General features: G+C 35.6%; 1 protein-coding gene and 1 pseudogene across 1 annotated transcript in view; one reads left to right on the top strand and one right to left on the bottom strand.

Moving 5' to 3' along the window:
- Window positions 1-19,244, top strand: part of Mgat4c (MGAT4 family member C) — a 302,515-nt gene that overhangs the window by 52,681 nt on the left and 230,590 nt on the right. The window lies entirely within an intron of this gene.
- On the bottom strand, window positions 2,933-3,915 carry LOC104852642 (annotated as a pseudogene).

Genomic DNA, 19,244 nt, shown 5'->3' with positions numbered 1-19,244 from the left:
CCACTTAATATAGAACTATTGAAGAAAATGGAAAAAGTGTGACATGAATGCATAAAATATACACGGACATTATTCTAGTTTATCATTTGCTACCATGAAATATGTATACATATATAATAAAAGTTAAAATTTGTCAGACATGTGAACACCAGCAATGTATGGAGGCACATTTGCAGTTGAGAGAGAGAGATGTAAATGTGAACAGTCAGTTGTAAATCATAACTGCATGAAGTTCACTGTAGTGCTGTGTGACTCTTAGCCACCCTCTGCTACTTTTGGAGAGAACTCAAGTTCTGCACCTGCAAGCTTCACATTTCATGTAGCGCATGAGCGCTTTTTCTCTCCAGTTAATCATGTATCAGGGTGAAAAGTGATCTCTTGGAGTGCTTGTGTGTTTTTCACAATATGTAACATATACAAAATGCAAACTGTGTCACTTCACTGTTTCTGTTGTCCCTAAAATTTGGCCGGGCGTGATGGCGCGCTCCTTTAATCCCAGCACTCGGGAGGCTGAGACAGGAGTATTGCTGTGAGTTCAAGACCACCCTGGACTACATAGTGAGTTCCAGGTCAGTCTCAACCACATAGTGAGACCCTGTCTCCAAAACCAAAAAAATAAAACAAAACAAAAAATATTTGTGTGTCTTAGTAGCTAGGTGTCTAGCACACGGCTATAATCCCAGCACTTTGGGAGGCTAAGGCCTGCCTGGAGGCCTTGTCTCAAAATCGAACCTTTATCTAAATAACTTCTGAACTCTTATTTTAACCATTTTGTATATATTCACATTACTATTATCAGGCTGACTTTAGACCTCAAGATTTCTAAAATTACATATTGACATTTGAATTTTCGAGAGACATGTGATGTTTGTGATGAATGTTAAACATTCTGTCATTATAAATTAAATTAAGATAGATGATAGGGAAGGGAGGAGTGGGTGAAGGGAGGGCAGGGTTATGGGTAAAAAGTAAGAACCAAGATACATCACGTAAAGGTGCAAGATCCCAATGATGAATATAATTATATTGTATACCTAAAAAGTACCAATAAACTTAATTTAAAAAAGATAGATGAACTATTGAGTATAGGTTAACTTTGTTTTCCTTGAACAATCTTATCAGATTTGGCAACGATTTCATTTTCCCAAGTTTCCCATCCTTTAGTCACCATTGAATGTCTTTAGGTCCCTTACCACATGTCAGTGAGTGCTTCAACCAGTCTTTGCTGTTTGATGACATAAAGCTTTTCTGCAAGAGGAGCTTTTGTTATTCTATAAGTGTTCACTTTTCTCACATTCTTTTCACAAAATAGTGTTAACTCTTAGGCAGAAATTGATTTTGAAGTCACTTAATGTATTCTGCCCCGGCAAGTTTAGAGGCAAACAACTGACCTCATGTGATTTTACACCTTTATGTAGTAAGGTGATTCTTGAAGCTCGGTATATAATGTGGACAGAGGATGCCCAAGATTTCTTCTGTAAACTTATTGTGCTCTTATTCCTCCATAAAAAACTGTTTTTAGAATTATTTCATCTGTAAATCTGCCAATGAGTTCTTGCCTTTGGTCTTATCAGTCTAATTTTTTTTTAAATTATTACTGGTGCAAAAATCTGAGTAGTAAGATATATTAAGGTTTAATTCTACAAATTGGATGTAGTTTGGGAGCCATGCTGTTTGCTTTATGTTAGTTGATTCATATTTAACATAATCTCTTGCATAAAGGCAGATATATCAGTGGGAATTTTTATGTATTATCCTTTGCTAGCCACCTTTTATGGGCTGGAAAATTTCTGTGTGAAAACAATTATTGAAAGTTTTGAGCTTTAGAAGTGGAGGTCCTTTTTTCTTTGATTAAAATTATTTTTGATTAAAAGCCATTTGGGAATTTTAGAAGACTTGTTGCTAGAGTATTTTATCTTATGATTTGTGTCCTCACTATAGGTTTTCACATGTGATCTATGTGCTGAAAAATCTCCAACTTTTGACTCAGGGTCTGATCTCTTATCTCTAATTTCATTCTTGTGTGTTCCAATTTTTAATTCGAAATTTTCAATTGGAATTGCATGTTCCAAATTTTTCCTCATGTATCTCATGTACACATCTCAAATTCAACATGTTCTGTATATATTCACATTTAATTACTTTTTATCATAATAAATGAAGCCATTCAGTCTTATTGTCACAAACCTGAGAATCAATATTGATATCTTCTTTTTTGGAGGGGTCGTTTTAATTTTTATACACACAACAAGATTTTACACTGAGTATATTAAGTTAAATAGTACAAATTTACATTCATGAGGAATGTTAAAAATAAATTCAACTAAAAGACCCACTTGTATGAGAAATTAGTCATTCATAGGGAAAATGGATACATATTGAGGATATACTCCTACGTGAAATAATAAGTCACATATGTGTAAATACCGAAGAGTTTCTCTGGTGTGAAAAATTATAATAGTACCCAATATCCTAATGAGATTATTGACAATGTGAAATAGGAAGAAAAAGGGCTAAAGGTGTAGGGAAAGTGGGAAGAGTAGGGGAATGGTAATAAGGGAAAGAAAAAAATATGAGAAAACGAAAAAATGGAAATAAAGTGTTTGTAAATGGGGAGGGGAGGAAGGGGTGAAGGGAGGGCAGGGACAAGGGGGAAAAAATGAGACCCCAGACCTGTCATGTAGAGGTACAAGATCCCAGTAATGAATGTAACTGTACTGTATGCCTAGATTGTACCAATAAACTCAATAAAAAAGAAAGACAAATGTAAAGGTAAAGACCACTTCTTCCCGCCACCCACAATCCCAATATTTTGCAGCGCAGGGGAGAAGCGGGTGGGGAGTAACCAAAACAAGTCTCTCTCAAAAGAAATGACTTCACACTCCCTCTCCGCGCAGGAGCTAACACCAGAGTGTAATTTACAATTAGTCCTTCAGCTGTGGATTTCTTGCTGTCTGCTCCTCTTCCTCATCCGTGCCCGGTCCAGGGTTTCCTCTTCGTCTTGCTCCGTGTCTTCCTCTCGTTCTTCTTCAACCTTTGCTTCCGCGCCAGTGTTAGACTGAGGCAAAGCGTTCTTTCTTTTCTGTCCCCATAGGCTTTGGAGTCCGGTAGTAGAGACCCTGACTGAAGAGTCGCCTTTTCAAACAGAAGCGCAGCCAGATCCAGAAGGATTCGTCACCTTCGTCTTCCTTAATACGCCGGCGCATGTCTCTGATCGGGGGTGCCGGGGTTAATCTCTAATGTTTTCTTCTGGATGGCGTAGTAGTTTGTGGAGATGGCGCTGCCCGTCTGGCGCTCTTGCACCTTCATGATCCTCTCCACGTTGCCAGGCCAGCCGTAGTGGCTGGACACCAGGCGCTGCGACACCACGGCCTTTTCAGTCTTGTCCTTCGGCGCTTTGTCTTTCATCCAGTTGAGCAGAGGCTCCAATTCCTTCTCGGTTGCTTCCTGACTCTCCTGGTTTTTTTCGCTTTCATCAAACTCCACTCATTCCTTGGCGAGGTTCTGAATCCTTTTCCTATCAAATTCTGGAAGGGCCTGGATGCAGGATTTGTCCACAGGCTCCGTGAGGTAAATAACCTCTTAGCCCTTCTTCAGGAGCCTCTCCACGAATGGAGAAGATTCAGCATCTTTCCAGCTGGATCTGGGCATGAAATAGATTTTATCCTGTTTCTCCTTCATTCTTTCCACTTTCTGACCTAGACTGGTTAGGTCAGTTGGGTGATGAAAAGACTGGAACCGAAGAAGTTTAGCGAGATGAGTGCGATTCGAGTGGTTTTCAGTCAAACTGATCTCGACATTGGTATCAAATTCTTCCCAAACAGTGTCATTGTATTTCTCATCAGGAATCTTCTTGATCACGTCCAGGGTTGAACAAATACTTGTATACTTCCCCTTAAATTGCATTGCTCTCATGGCGTTACTGTTTACTTTAATACTTACATTAATGAGGAATATTCTTTCATTATTTCAATTTTTTTTTAATTTTATTGAGTTTATTGGTACATTTTAGGGATACAGTACAGTTACATTCATTGTTGGGATCATGTACCTTTACATGGCAAGTCTTGATTCTCATTTTTTCCCCTTACCTCTGATGGGATTGAAAGAGAGAATGTAAGTAACTTACCCAAGGTCACAGAGTTGGTGAATAATAAAGTCAGGACTTGAATCCAAAGAGTAAACCACAAAGTTGAATTCCTTTAATCATTAGCACCATCGTACCAAATTTAATTTGCAAATATAACTTTATCCTAATTGCTGGCATGCTATCTATACCACTCTCTCTCATTTGGATGTCTACAAAAAGCCTCCTAAGTCACCCTTTCTTTCCCTGTCAGGGAAAAAGAAAATGATTAATTGACACTCAATTAGTATTTAAGTGGAACATTGCTGCTGTTGATGCAGCTGACAGTTATTATCAGGCTAATTTGACATGAGATCCTTTGTCTTCCATCTGAGCCATGAATGCAAAGATTTTTCTTTTTTTTTAGATGTCACCATTGCAATTATTCCTTAGTTGAGGATTGCTTCGTATTAAAGGTAAACCTTTAGGTATCTTAGATGAAGGAACATTTGTTAAAAATAAGACATATGAATAGCCTGACAAGTCCTAAAAAAACTTTAAAAATAACATTGCCATTTGATCCAGCAATTCTACTTATGGATATGAATCCAAAGCATTGAGGGCACAGATTCAAAGAAATACCGGGACAGCAACGTTCAAGGCAATGTCTTTCACAATAGCTACAAGGTGTAAACAACTAAAATGTGCACCTAAAGATAATAGGACCGATAGACAAAATATGGCCTACACAGAGAAAGAAATAGAATATTAACAGCTTTAAAAGGGAATGAAATTCTGACACATTATACAACACAAATGGAATTTGGAAGAAGTTATTCTCAATGAAATAAGCCAGGCCCCAAAAGACAAATATCGTATAATTCCATTTATATGACATATTTGGAATAGTCAAATTTTAAAGACAGAAAATAAAATAGTTTTCAGGGACAGCAGGTAGAAAAGCGTCAGAGAATTATGCTTAAAGACACAAAATTTCAATTAGGGAAGATGCACAAGTTTTACAGAGCGGTAGGGGTGATGATTGTGTAACAATATCAATGCCCTTGATACCATTCAGCTACACTGCTAAAATGGTTAAGATATGAAACTATTATGCTATGTAGATTCTATCACAGTTTTATAAAGATGAAACTCATATGGAAGCACAATAGTCAAATAACGCTTGGGAAGACTGCCAGAGAGGACATTACATAAAACATAAACAGCACCGTGCAGCCGTTCTCATAGGCTAAACTTGACCATCATAGAGTTCAATATTGCGATTTCCACCTCAGAGCCAATGAGTCTTCATGAAGTGTGGCCACTTAGCATGAAGAGGGTCCTTTTCAAAGCAGCTCCTCTAAGAAGGACCTAGACAGGATGCAAAAGAAATAACAGGGATCACTACTGCATTTGGAAGCCAGGCAAAACCTCAAGCAAGAGTTTATGAGTATCATTGCAGTAATACTGTCAAACTGTCTTTTTCCTAAGCAGTGCAGGTCTGGAATGTACTAGCCATCATATTGTACAGTTGCAGTTAAATTTAGATTCTCTTGACTCATGTCAAGAAATGTTACAAGAGCTTTAGGAACAAAACTAAACTCTCCCCAACTGACCAGAGGGGGAAAAGAATCGTACTGAAATATTTCTTGGTAATACATAGGAATAAGTTGCACTTTTAAAATAAAGTCTGATATTAACATGAAGACAAATATGTAAATCAGATAAAACCTACTCAAAACTAGTATGAGTCACTTGATGATATAAAACCTTGAGGAATTTCTTTCCAAATAGACACAGTTTAAGAACCTTTTGATGTGAAAAATTTTTAAATATTCTTTTGAAAAGTTCATGAACACCAGCTAATGGCCAAGAAGAAGCCCATAACATTTTATTAAATAGCACAATTTTATTAAGAATTCAACAGTGGTGTATACCTCTAAACGTACAACTCTGGGCAGCTGAGGCCAGGCCAGGCTGGGCAACTTAGTGTGAACTCATGTGAAAAAAAAAAAAGGGTTTGGGGGTATGGTTGGGTGGTAACGCGCTGGCCTGTCAAGTTAGAGAGCCCTGGGTGCAGTCTCAGATTCTAAAGAACAACAAAAAGGGCACTTTGGTGATAATATACATATCTACATGGAATATTAAAGAATGTTTTAAAAAATAAGAGTATTTTGTATGTGGAGCTGAGAAGTGGTCATTGGAAATAGTCATAATGCCTTTATACTATTTCTTAGATCAAAGTAGCATTGCCTTTAATCTTTAAAGTATATGTTTAATTTTTGAGAAGTAATATTTTGTCACTGTTATTTCTTCTTATATCATTTTCTAACAAAATGTATTGATGAGAACTAAAATATTCAATAAAATGAATGTATTGATAATAGATCATGCAGTTAATCTCTTTATTTGTATGGAAAATAACCTCAATTAAGTGGGACACAGTATTTTAGTAAAATTTTTGTCTTTTTTTTCACTAAAAGTTTTTAAGGACACTTCAAAATTCTATGTGTCCTTAACTAAAAGTATGATAGATAAAGACTTAAGAGGAGTTAACATACATGCACTGAAAAGGAGGAGGAGGAGGAGGAGGAGGAGGAGGAGGAGAAGGAGGTTTTGTTTATCGAGCAATTTTAAACATATTTTTCTCTTTCCATAAGCAATATTTTGACTGCCTAATCAATTCTTCTCAAAGGGGCATTTTGAAATTAAATCACGAAGTATTTAACAAAAAACAACAACAACAAAAACAGATTTGAGAGCCAGAGCCAAGAAGCCTAACATCTGAATAAGAATGCACTTAACTATAAAAACTGGAGCTAGTTCACTAAAAATCTTGAATTTTATCTTGTATATCTGTAAACTAGATAACCCGAATGAGACAATGGAATCAGTGATTTGTGAGGCTACCAGCAAATATGCCATTTTTTCAGGCTGTAAGAAAAGACTGACCAACTTAGTCATCTTTTTACACATCTTCTCTAAGATGATCCCTTGATAGCTCAAAGCCAACCTAAACCTCAGCAGAATAATCTGAGGATAACTCTGTGGGATACAACATATTCTAAAAGCACCAAATCTCTAACTTTGACTGTGTCGCTCATATTTTGGTTAAAAATTGAGGGATTACATTGCCTGCCACAATAGATGTGTCTGTACAATTCAATGAATCCAGTAAATTCAATATATATATCAGTAGTTCTAGCTGGACTTATTTCTTTCACAGTGAAGAAAGTTAAAATTTGATCCAGTTATTCCTCTTCTAGGTATCTTTTTGAATGATTTGAGTTATCATGCTTCAGTGATATATGCTTGCCCAGGTTTATAGCAGTACAATTTAAAATAGCTAAATCTTGGAAGCAGCATGTATATCCATCAACAGATGAATAGATAAAGTGTTTTCACACAATGGAGTACTACTCTGCTATAAAGGATAAACTTATTTGTAGAAAAATAGATGCACCCTGAGACCATAATATTAACTGCAACAATTCATTCATATAAACTTAAAAATCACTTAATTTCTGCTATATGGGAAAGTCAGTAAAATGCAAAATTATAGGAAATAAGTAAATAGACCATTTGTTAAGGAGAAAGCAAACAAGACTTGAAGAGGGAAGGAAGAGAAGGGAAAGAAAAATTAATTAAGATGTGTATGTATATGCACCAAATCCTCTGGGATGAATGTAATAATTCTATCCTTCAAACACATGCTAATAAAAATCATAATTAAAAATATAGGTACAACCTTGCTCTCTATATATGAAAATTTCACTAGTTTATGAGTTTATGCTACCTATGGTCTTGCAGTTTCTTTGGATGCCTTTGTTGCTTTCAGTTTTATTTTATGGTTTACTTAACAGCCTCCTTTATTATGTTCACATTATGGAATGTGTATTCCAAATGTTTTTTTTGTTGTTGTTGTTGTTGTTGTTGTTGTTGTTGTTGTTGTTGTTGTTTTTGGTACAGGGGATTGAACTCGGGTCCTTGCACTTGTAAGGCAGGCCACCGAACTGCTGAGCTAAATCCCTGGCCCTCCAAGTGTGTTTTTTTTTAAAAACGGCTCTAAAATAGAAAGATAGATTTTAATTATGTAGAATTAATAAAAATAAAACTCTATTTAAAATTTGAATACTATTTTTTTGGTTATCCCAAATAACCAAATAAATAGATTTATACCCATATCATTGATCTTTGGTTTTAATATTTGCCTATTTATGGGGTTACATCATGACTCTCAAGTTATTTTTGAAAATCAATTTTTTATCTACCCATACAAAGAAAAAGCAATATTTTACTGAAAATATATAAAACAAAATTTTAAATCAAATAACACTTCTCATAAGCAACATAGCTGTATCTGGGAATAAAGTTGAAAGATATCTCTTTTGGGACTCCAACAGGTCAAAATTTTGAAAGTTTAATTAAGTTAAACATTTTTATGTGTACTCTAAAATATATTAAAATGGCTTATTTTTCTCTATTTTTGACCTCATTTAGAAACTGTTATTGAATGTTATAAAATGCAAATCATATAAATATTGGAAAGTTAATGAAAAATAGTTATATCATGTAGTGTCTTGAACTATCTAGACCTTAATTTTGTCAAGAAATGTATTAAATGCCCAACTGAATAAGCAACTGCTAACAGTATGTTGTTTTCAAAGACCTTATATTCTGTAAGAGGATATTTAAAATGCAACAGACATTCATAGGAAAATGGATACATATTGAGTATATACCCCTAAGTGAAATAAATAGGTCACACATGTGCAAAAACCCAATAGTTTCTCTGGTGTGAATAAAATATAATAGTACATAAGATCCTAATGAGACAATTGACTATGTGAAATAGGAAGAAAGGGGCTAAAGGTGTAGGGGAAGTGGGAAGAGTGGGGAAAGGGAATAAGGGAAAAGAAAAAAGGAAACAATGAAAAAATGGAAATGAAGTGTTTGTAAAGGGGAGGGGAGGAGGGGGTGAAGGGAGGGCAGGGACGAGGGGAAAAAATGAGAACCAAGACCTGTCATGTAAAGGTACAAGATCCCAATGATGAATGTAACTGCACTGTATACCTAAAATGTACAAATAAACTCAATCCGGAAAAAAACGCCACAGAAATAAATCTATTGCAATAATACATACAACAAAGACAGTTATTGGGCTATAAGAACATATAAAAGTGTTCAAGCTAATTAAGAACAACAAAATGACTTTTTTGAAAAAGGGATGGTTAATCTGGAATTTAAGTAATTAGAAGCTAGTTAGAAAAAAAGTATATTCAAAGAGCCTGTGGCTTAAAAAGGTAACATGATTGTGAGTAAATGATAAGCAGTTTGGACTGCTTGAAGTATGAGAAATAAGGAAAAATATTAAAAGAAGAATGAGTTAAATACATTGCAAGCAGAACGACCTGTTGGGATATATTAGCAAGTCTTGTAGCAAAAGGAAATACAGTAAAAACTTTCAGTAAACTGCTTTTTTTGAGGGGTGGTACAGGAATTAAATTCAGGACTTTGTGCTTGCCAGGCAGGTGCGGCACCGCTGAGCTATTCCCAGCCCTTTCATTTTTGATGGAGAAAAGAGGAAAAGAGTAAGATAAGAAGGCAAATCCGAGCCATAACTGGAGAGACTGGGGATCCAAACAAACAGGACATTGGAAAACATATTAGAAGAATTCCCTTCCCTCATTGAAAGAATCCTTGAAGAATTTTAAAGAAGGCAAGAAGGCTGTGGAGGAGGAATGTTAATGTTTTCCCTTATTTCTATCGCAGGTCCCATTTACTGTGATTCTTACTCCCTTCCAGTACAAATAGAAACCCTAAGGTACAGCACACTTCTCTTATGCACTCAATTAATCATGAACTCTATTACATCTAATCAATCCAAGATGATTCAGAAGGTACTTGGGTGTCTTGCTATGCCTCTTGGTCCTGGTTATGCATATTGAAAAATCAATAGAGCAATATTGGTACACAGGTTGCCAAAGATTGGACAAAAGCAGTCATGACATATTATACATCTTAAAAGTTGCTTTTCTCAGGAAATGGCGTCTAATAGCTTGCTGATTTTTTATTATTAATGCAAATAGGAAACACATATTTGACATTTCAGCTCCGTAAGTGAACTTGTGTTTATCTTACCTAAACAATAGGAAATTTAGTTTGCTGTATTTCAATGAATGCTTCACATTCTCCTTTGACTGAGAGTTCTTTGAAAGGAGAGGATGAGGTATATTCCTCTGTTAGTATCAAGGTGATTAGCTTATGGTATATACTCTGTAAGTCCATCAGTATTCATTGATGGGATGAATGGATATGAACTCGATATAATTTTTTGTATGCTCTGCTATAGATTTTCACCACTTTTTGGAATATCAATTCAGCACAATACATATTTAATGAATTAGTACTCAGACAACTATTCAGAACTGCCCACAACTGATTTTGGACGCTACTTCTATTCGTTCTGTTTTACCATATGTTCCATTGTCCCTCCTGGTTCTCTTGGGTACTTAGGAGTAGCTATAAATGCTGTTTCCTTAGCAAGGTTTCTACTTTACTGAGAAGAACATATAAGGTGTAAAGTTTTTCATCTATTTCAATGATAATTTGTTATATAAAGATGCTGTGTGTTTGGGGGGGAAATAATCCATCCCCTTCTTAAGCAATTAGCAATTAGCAAGTACTAAAAATGATTGAATAATTTATCTAAGAGCCTGTGGATTACAATTATGATTTCATTTTAGAGAAAGGTAATACTGTTCTTCAAAGGTAAATAACTTCTTTTTGGGGGTTGACACAAATTATAGTTCCAATAATTGAACTCAAGAATCTCTAACGTACGCCTTATTCCCGAATCCAATTCTATTATTAACAGGACACCAGTAAAAGAAACAATAGTTAAAAACTAAGTTTTCTTTATCATATCCTATAGAAGCACATTCTGCTACCAAAATCATTTGAACTGGAGATTTATCTCAGTTGGAAATCTATTACTCAGTAGATAATTCAATATTTACTGTGTAAAAATTCCAAAAGGAAAAAAGGGAGATAAAGAGACATAGCCGGCTGTGCCTCCATCAGATCCTAAATAAAGTAGACTCTAGTTAAGCACTGGCTATTGGAGATGGTAAATTTAGAAAGTAGCTTAGAATTAAGATGGTATTTTAAGAGATGGTACATTCTTACTTTCGGCAGGAAGCTTGGGACCTGGGGCAGTGGAATCCAGGGAATGAAGCAATAAAATCTTTGGTAGAAGTGTGTTAAAAGAGAATGGAATCCTCTCAAAAATATATTGTTTTTCTATTTCTTTCTTGTGTTTATAACTCTCTTACCACCTCCATGCATACATCTTTTTAGCAAAAATTTTTTTAGGATTTTGATATAAATTTTGATTTGGCGTTTCAAATCGTCCCTTCATTTTTAGCAGATATAACTTTAATGTGTCCCTATACCACAGCCTGCATATGTTCTAAGGGTGCATATATCGTTAAGCCATTTTAATGGCTTACAAAAACAGTTTACAATATAATCGGTTAGCTTTCTTTCACAACATTCAACAAAATTCATTCATTAATTAATGTGTTACAATTTTCAGAAAGAAGACGGCAGAAGTATTCACTCAGATGTTACAGAATTTCTCAGCAAATGAAGAAGCAGGTTTTAACAGCAAGCATTCGATGCAGCATTTGTTAAATATATGAAACCATCTATAACCACGTTCATTTTGTAGTTATTTTTTGAAAAATAGTTCTTTTCACTGATGGAATACTTATGTGATATTCTGAAACAGGGTTATGGGGAAGAACAGAAGCACATACAAATATGTTCTGTTCTTAAGGCTGACATAGCTTTCCCCACAGCCTCTCCAGCATTTGTTGTTTCTTAATTTCCCGATTTCTTGATGATCACCATTCTTTCTGTGGCAAGAGACTCTCAACATTGTTGTAGCTTGCATGTCTCTAATGGCCGGAGATGTTGAAAATTTCTTTTTATGTTTCTTGGCCTTTGTATTTCTTCTGCCAAGAAACATCTTTCTATGTCAGTGGGGCATTTTTTGATGGGGTCTTCTATTTTAGAGAAATTTGATATTTTGAGCTCTTTATATATTCCAGATATTACTGCTCTGAGCAATAGCTGGTAAAATATTTTCGCATTCTCTCTTTGTTGTTTCTTTTGCAGTGAAGGATCTTTTTAATTTGATATGATCTCATTTGCTGATTCTTCGTGCTGTTTTCTCTGCAACCAGGCTCCTTCTCTGAAAATCCCTGACTACTCAGATAACTTTAAGGGTTTTACCTTTTTATCTTCCAGTAGATCACTTTTTAGCATTTAGGTTGTTGATCCATTTTGATGTTAGTGTATTACATAGTTAGAGATAGAGGCATAAATTCAATCTTCTGCACATGGGTAGACAATTTTCCTGTACCATCATTAAAGATTTATTAAAGACACCATCTTTCTCCATGGTATGTTTTGGGTCCCTTCATCAAAGATCAAACAGTTGAATGTTCTGGGACTTGCTTCTGTTTTCTCTATTCTATTTAACTTATCTACATGTCTTGTTTTGTTTTGTTTTTGCCACTACCATGCTGGTTTTATCACTGCAACTTTGGGATTGTGATGCCTCCCACTTTACTCTTGTTACTTGGAATTGCTATTGCTATTTTGGGTCTCCTCTGCTTTCAAGTGAATTTTAGGATTGTTTTCTTCAGTTTTGTAAAGAATGCTCTTGGCATTTTGACTGAGAATGTATTAAATTTGTATATCATTTTTGGAATTCTTGCCATTTTGATTATATTTGTTCTGCCTATCCAGGAAAAGAGGATTTTTTTTTCATTTTCTGATGTTCTCTTGAATCTCCTTTTTCACAGTACTGTTTTTGTTGCTGGTGTCTTTTATTTCCTGAAGTACTTTTAATTTTCTTGATGTGATTATAAGAGATATTTTTCCTAACTTCTTTCTCAGTGAGTTCATTATTAGTACACAGGTATTATTAATTTTTGTGTGTTGATTTTGTGTCCTGCTTATTGTACTTACTTTCTGGTTGCTGGGTCAAAATACTAAATACCCACAAGTTAAGGGAAAAAAAATTATTTTGGTTTGCAATCTGTCAAGATTTCAGTCCATGATTGGCTGGTTCCAATGAAGAGAGGTATTGCAGAGAGGAAATTCATGGTGTGGCAGGAAGTAGAGAGGGGTCAAGGGAGGAGAAAGGATAGACATAGATATGGATATACTTTTCACTTATTTTTCTTCTCTGATCCCTCTTCTACTGCTTTGAGTACTATGTTAAAGAGATTGGTAATAGTGGACATCCTTGTCTTGTTCCTAATTTTAGAGAGAAAGCTTTCAGGTTTTTCCCATTTAATACGATGTTGGCAGTAGCTTTGTTGTAAATGGCTTTTATTAGACTTTCTGATATTTGTTAATTTTTTTTCTCTTTTTGGTACCAGGGATAGAACTTGGGACCTTGAGCTTGCAAAGCAGGTGGCAGAACCACTGAGCTAAATCCCCAGCCCCTTATTAATTTTTTAAAAACTGTCATGACAAAATAAGAGATTAATAATAGTTAATCCACTATCATTATACTAAAAGAAGCTACTCTGAGACAAAAAAAGACTCTCAAAGTAGAAATAAATAGTGCTTTATCCTGACTGAAAAAAAAATGCAAGAAATCATTGAAAAGATCATACATCATGACCAAGTAGACTTCACCCTAGGGATGAAAGGATGGAGCAGCGTATACAAATCAATAAATACATAAATAGACACAAGGAGAACAGTCACAAACATGATAATATCAACAGAGGCAGGAAAAGCCTTCGATTACAAAATAATAATACACTGTTTGTGGATTTGGTCCCTCTTACCCTTCCAATATAATCATGTGACATTTATTTTTTTGAGGGTCTCTCTGTGTCATGCAAGATGGCCTTGAACATAGCTGGTCTCAAACTCATGGCAATCTTCCTTTCTCTGTCTCCAGAGTGCTGGGATTGTAGGCAGTCATGTTATATTTTTAAATTTAAATATATTTTTAGGTTTTTAATTGAAGTAATAATAGTAGTAAAATTTTTCCCTTTGTAAAACTTGGATTTTTTTTCCCTTAGGCTTCAAATTGTTCTATTTGGTTTTTTGTTTTATCAAGTTTTCCCCTAGTTTTCTATGTTCCTTTTTCTAATGTAAGTTTAAACTCCCTCAGGAAAATATACCTCCCTTAAAGATAAACACAACCCATAATCTGTCCATTCCATTGTGCTGCAGTTATCTTTTATTCAAATGGCCTTCTGAGAGGTAATAGCCCCTACACTCTTTCCTTGTGTCATCCTGAGTCCCTTCCATTACCACCAAAGAGAAAGTCCCAATTGTATTCTCAAGTGTTGAATCCTTTATTTTCTGGCCTCATGTTTTCCTCTTTATTTTCTTTGTCCATTGCTATGGCAGACCACATCCTACCGTATCTTCCTGAGGAAGGATATAGACAGATATTTTTAGGCATTTGTGTTGAAGATGTACTTTTTCATCACTTTAAATTTAATTCATAAGGTGGATGGTTATAAGTTTCTCAGTTGAAAATAACTTTGTAAGTATCCACTGTTCATTTCCTTCCATAATTTTTCTTTGAGAAGTCTGATAATGTTCTGATTCCTAAACTTTTTATGTGACTTGTTTCTTTCTCAAATCAAACCTTGAAAAACCTTCTCTCTCTTTTTCTTTCTTTCGTTCTTTTCTCTTTTTTTTTTGTTTTGTTTTATTTTGGTTTGGTTTTGGATTTTTGAGACAGAGTCTCACTCTATATAATAGTTGAAATTGACCTGAAAGTCACTATGTAGCCCAGGCTGGTCTCGAACTCACAGTGATCCTCCCACCTCAGCCTCCAGAGTGCTGGGATCACAGGCGTGCGCTGCCACACCTGGCTCTTGAAAACCTTCTCTTTATCAAACCTTCTCTTTATCCCCAGAGATTTTAAATGTTATGAAGAGAGAGTAGGTGGTGTAAGCAGTAGTTTAACACAGGTAGTGTTAGCGTGTATGTATTCAATCCGCAGCACTGCAAAAAAATTGTTTTTAACTTCAGCTTTTTCACTGATTTTTCTAGAATCCCCATGCATCCTTTTGATACAGGTATGTGTCCTTCAAGAATTTTCATTCTGTTAATTACACACAGTAGAAAAACAACTCTGTTCCATTATGGGAAGAATCACTTTGGAAGGGTGTGGAGTCCCAGGAAGTGTTTTGGTCAGTACCATGACTTTAGTTTTTAAAGCACATCAGCATATCTTGTATAGAGTGAAATGTGAGGCAATTCTTTTAATTTATTTACAGCTTTTGGGGACAAGACCAGACAGAGGTGAGGTAAAGTTTTAAATAGAATAATTTGATAATAAAAGATGCAACTTTACATCAGGCACAGCATTTGGGTCATGTGAATTATTTGAGAATGAGAACAAGTCAGCATGAGTGATAAAGGCCCAGCACAAAAGGGTGGAGAAATTTAAACGCGCTTCTACCCACTATGCCAGAGATTCTCAGGGCTATAACTCTGATACCCAGAAGTCAGACACTGATGGCTTGCTTGGCTCTCTCTGAGGTCGAGAACTGAGGTCTCGTGTCGCTCAGCTTCCTGTCTCTGTGACACAGCACCTGAGATAATCAGTTTCCAATCAAGAATGTTTATTCTGGTTCTCAGTTTTGGAGGTTTCAGTCCCTGGTCAGGCGGCACATGGCTTTTGGACGTGTGGTGAAGCCATGATCGCGGTTGGAACACTTGGAAGAGGACAATGCTCACTTCAAGGCAAGCAGCATGCAAAGGAGAAAAATGAGAGGACCAGAGTCTCAGTTTCCTCTTCAAGAACTCTCTCCCTGTGACCTAACTTCCTTTAAGAGGCCCTGCCTCCTTCAGCTTCCACCCCCAACTAGTGCATCAGCCAGCAATGAAGTCTGGAACATGAGGGAACCCTCTGGGGGACATTTATCCAAACAGTACCTGATACATAGAAGAAACTGATTACCAGGTACCTAAAAGTTGCACAGTACCTGCAGGTTAGATTGTGCACACCAGTAAAATTTGTACTAAAAAGAAATGTGATGTCTTTAAAGTCATATGTCTACTCCTGGAATTTTTCTAATTAATTCTAAATTCAGGTGGAGAGGTAAGAATGTCACCTTTCAACTTACAAACACTCTTGATCCTCTGTTCGCCGCAGTGCCAAAAATACATATACACCTGATCTTAGCCAGAAGGCTGAGAAGCGATTTCTCTGGTAAAAAATGGACAAATCTGTTAGCTCCTACATGGCAGCATTGTCCACCTCGTACAGTGATTTTATTCTGACGTGTAATAGAAAGTGCTAGTGGATTTTCTAGGTCTACAGTTTCAAACATGGACCAGTTATTTCACAGAAGCTAAATTCACTTCTCTGGGTATTTGTCTTGCAAAAGGATAAAGATCTTAGAGTCTTTACAGTGATCATTTCCCTTTAATGTGGTCATGGATTAAACGGAATGGTGTGGACATGAGTAACAGTCAATCACAATATTGTCTAAGGTCAGTAATCCATGCTGCCTTTCTAAACTTTCCTGAAATGATGGCCATATTTAACTACTGTACTTATAAAAAATACCCAAAGGACCACTTAGTCATTTATTTTGGAAGCTAGACCCATGTAGATAGTTAGTTCCGAAAAAAATAAAAGATAAGATGCTTTGTATAATATCAATGCTTTAAAAATAGCAATAAGGTACACAAATGTGAGGGAGAGTTATTTAACAAACCACGAAGAAGTAAAATTTTAAAAAGTTAGTCTAGTTCCATATGGCTGAAAACAAGAGAGCCCAGGGGTGAGGGAGGCTGAAATAATGTGAGTTTTAAATGAATTGCTGGAAAAAAATTGCTACTGACAGAGCATCATGACTCTAAAAAAGATAAAGAAAATGATGCATTTATACACAATGGAGTACTACTGTGCTCCAAAGAAGGGCAAATTTGAGTCATTTTGTAGGAAAATCATTGAACCTTGAGATCACTATGTCAAATGAAATAAATCAGACACAATGGCTTCTTAAATATTTCAAGGTTTCTCTTATATATAGTATAAATAAATTAAAGAGTAAAATAAAAGGTAGATAGTGGAAATCAGAGCGATGGATCTTTCACAAATGATAAAGAAACCAAAAGATGGAAGAAGAGAGGAGGTAGGGCAGAGGAAGGGCATAAAAAGAGTGAAGATGTATTATGTACACATACCAATTCCCCACAATGAATGTGATCATTATGGAATGCAGAATGCACTAATAAAAATTTTAAAAGAATATATATATATATGTATATATGTTTTTTCAAGAGCAAAGAGAAATGAGATTATGTTACAAATAGATAACTGTACTAAGTGATTGAAATAACTCTAAATATTATTAGAATGCCAAGTATCTTGATACTAATGATCAAGAATTTATTTAACATTTTTTACATTCACTGAATTATAGAGAGATAGATAAAATCCATTGTAAAACAAAAAATATAATATTCCAATTTATGTCTCTAGAAATATATTTTGATCTGATTATTATAGATGATGCATAATGACTAATCCCAAAAATATCAGCGCTGGTATACATTTGCACAAGTACAATGAAAATACAAAGCTAATGCAGATCTCAGATATAAATTGTGACTCGCAAATAGACTTCTATGGAATTAGAGTTTCCTAGAAACAAGAGATTATTGTTTTTATCACAGAATTAATGTTTACAGGGTCCACTCATGCCCAGGTACAGATACTGGTTCCTTTTTGTCTCATGTTTTCAGATACCACCCTGTGAGTTCTGTGTATGTATTTGCATCAAGGTAAAGGAAGAGACCCCCTAGGGCCTTTAGGGTGATGCTTGGTAATTGTGGCAAGAATGCACATAGTTCTTCTTGGATCATATGCAGGAGAAATTCGTGGTTCCTGGCAACTGGAAATGTGTCCCGGGCCCCAGGCAGCTCCAAGCACTAGCCCCTGATGCTGCTGTGCAACCTCTGTGTAGCTAAATCAGTCTCTCACCGTGCAGTTCCTCGCGGTCAAGTCCTCTCCCATCCTCTTAGCTCTATCACCTCCTCTAAATCAGGCTCTGCCTCATCTTCCTTCTCCCACCTACCAGGCAGGTGACACCTTGTTACGTGGTGAGGTAATCTGCATTTTCCTACATCCTTTCTCCAAGCTACTGTTTGACATGACAACTACGTTCTACTACTTCTTTTGCAGCTTTCATTTTAGGATTTTTGAATATTTTTATTACTTAATGAACTCTGATGTTACACATCAAAATCTTTGGCTCATAATTAAGGAGGAGCATAAAATAGTTCCAATCAGTTTCCCACCCTCAAAGATTCTTTCTCAAGTCGCTTGGTTGGAGTCCCTCCAGTTGAGATTTGAATTAGCGAACAGGAAAGCAGAAATAACCATTGTTCATTACACTGCTGTACACTAGCGTCAGAGTAGACATAAAGAAAAAAAGTGGTCGTTAAGATGTCTAAGTACAGAAAGGAATTCAAGTGAAGTCAGTAAATAAATATTCTTATGGGGTAAGTTTTATCTAGAATTTAATCTGAGGAAAATATGACTCTTGTGGATCGCTTGCTGTACTAGTGATTTACCAGTGATACACAATCGTAGATATTTTGAACACAACTTTGTGATCTTTAAAATAAATGTAAGTGGTTTTTTTGCAACACAATTAAACCCATATCTTATACATAGATTAACTTCTGGAAAAAATTTGGGATGAGCATTTGGATATTATGTTAGTAAGAGCTCAATGTTTCATAATAATATATTTTAAAATGCTTTAAGCCTTTTCTATTTATTAGTAGGTCTTATCTACCCTTCACCATTTATTCTCCTTAAACTTTAAAATTACCTCATGAATATTCATGCATATGTTACTTATGTGCTTTACATTATGTTTTTTTAATAAAAAAGATAAACTGATCTATGGAGTGCTAGTGGCTGAGTAAACAGAGCTGCCATCTTGTGGATACCTAGGTAACGTACCAGCTAATACTGTGAGACAAAATGAAATGTTATGTTCTAGGATTTCTAACTGCTCAGAGCAGTAAATAATGTTCAGACTTTGAAAGTCCTTTAGATTCCTAAGTTCTGCCTATATAATTATCACCTAAAGACACATTCATT

Source organism: Fukomys damarensis, unplaced genomic scaffold (genome assembly GCF_012274545.1).
Source record: "Fukomys damarensis isolate Sample0158 unplaced genomic scaffold, DMR_v1.0_HiC HiC_scaffold_15, whole genome shotgun sequence".
Taxonomy (NCBI): domain Eukaryota; kingdom Metazoa; phylum Chordata; class Mammalia; order Rodentia; family Bathyergidae; genus Fukomys; species Fukomys damarensis.
This window is presented reverse-complemented; position numbering and strand designations above follow the sequence as displayed.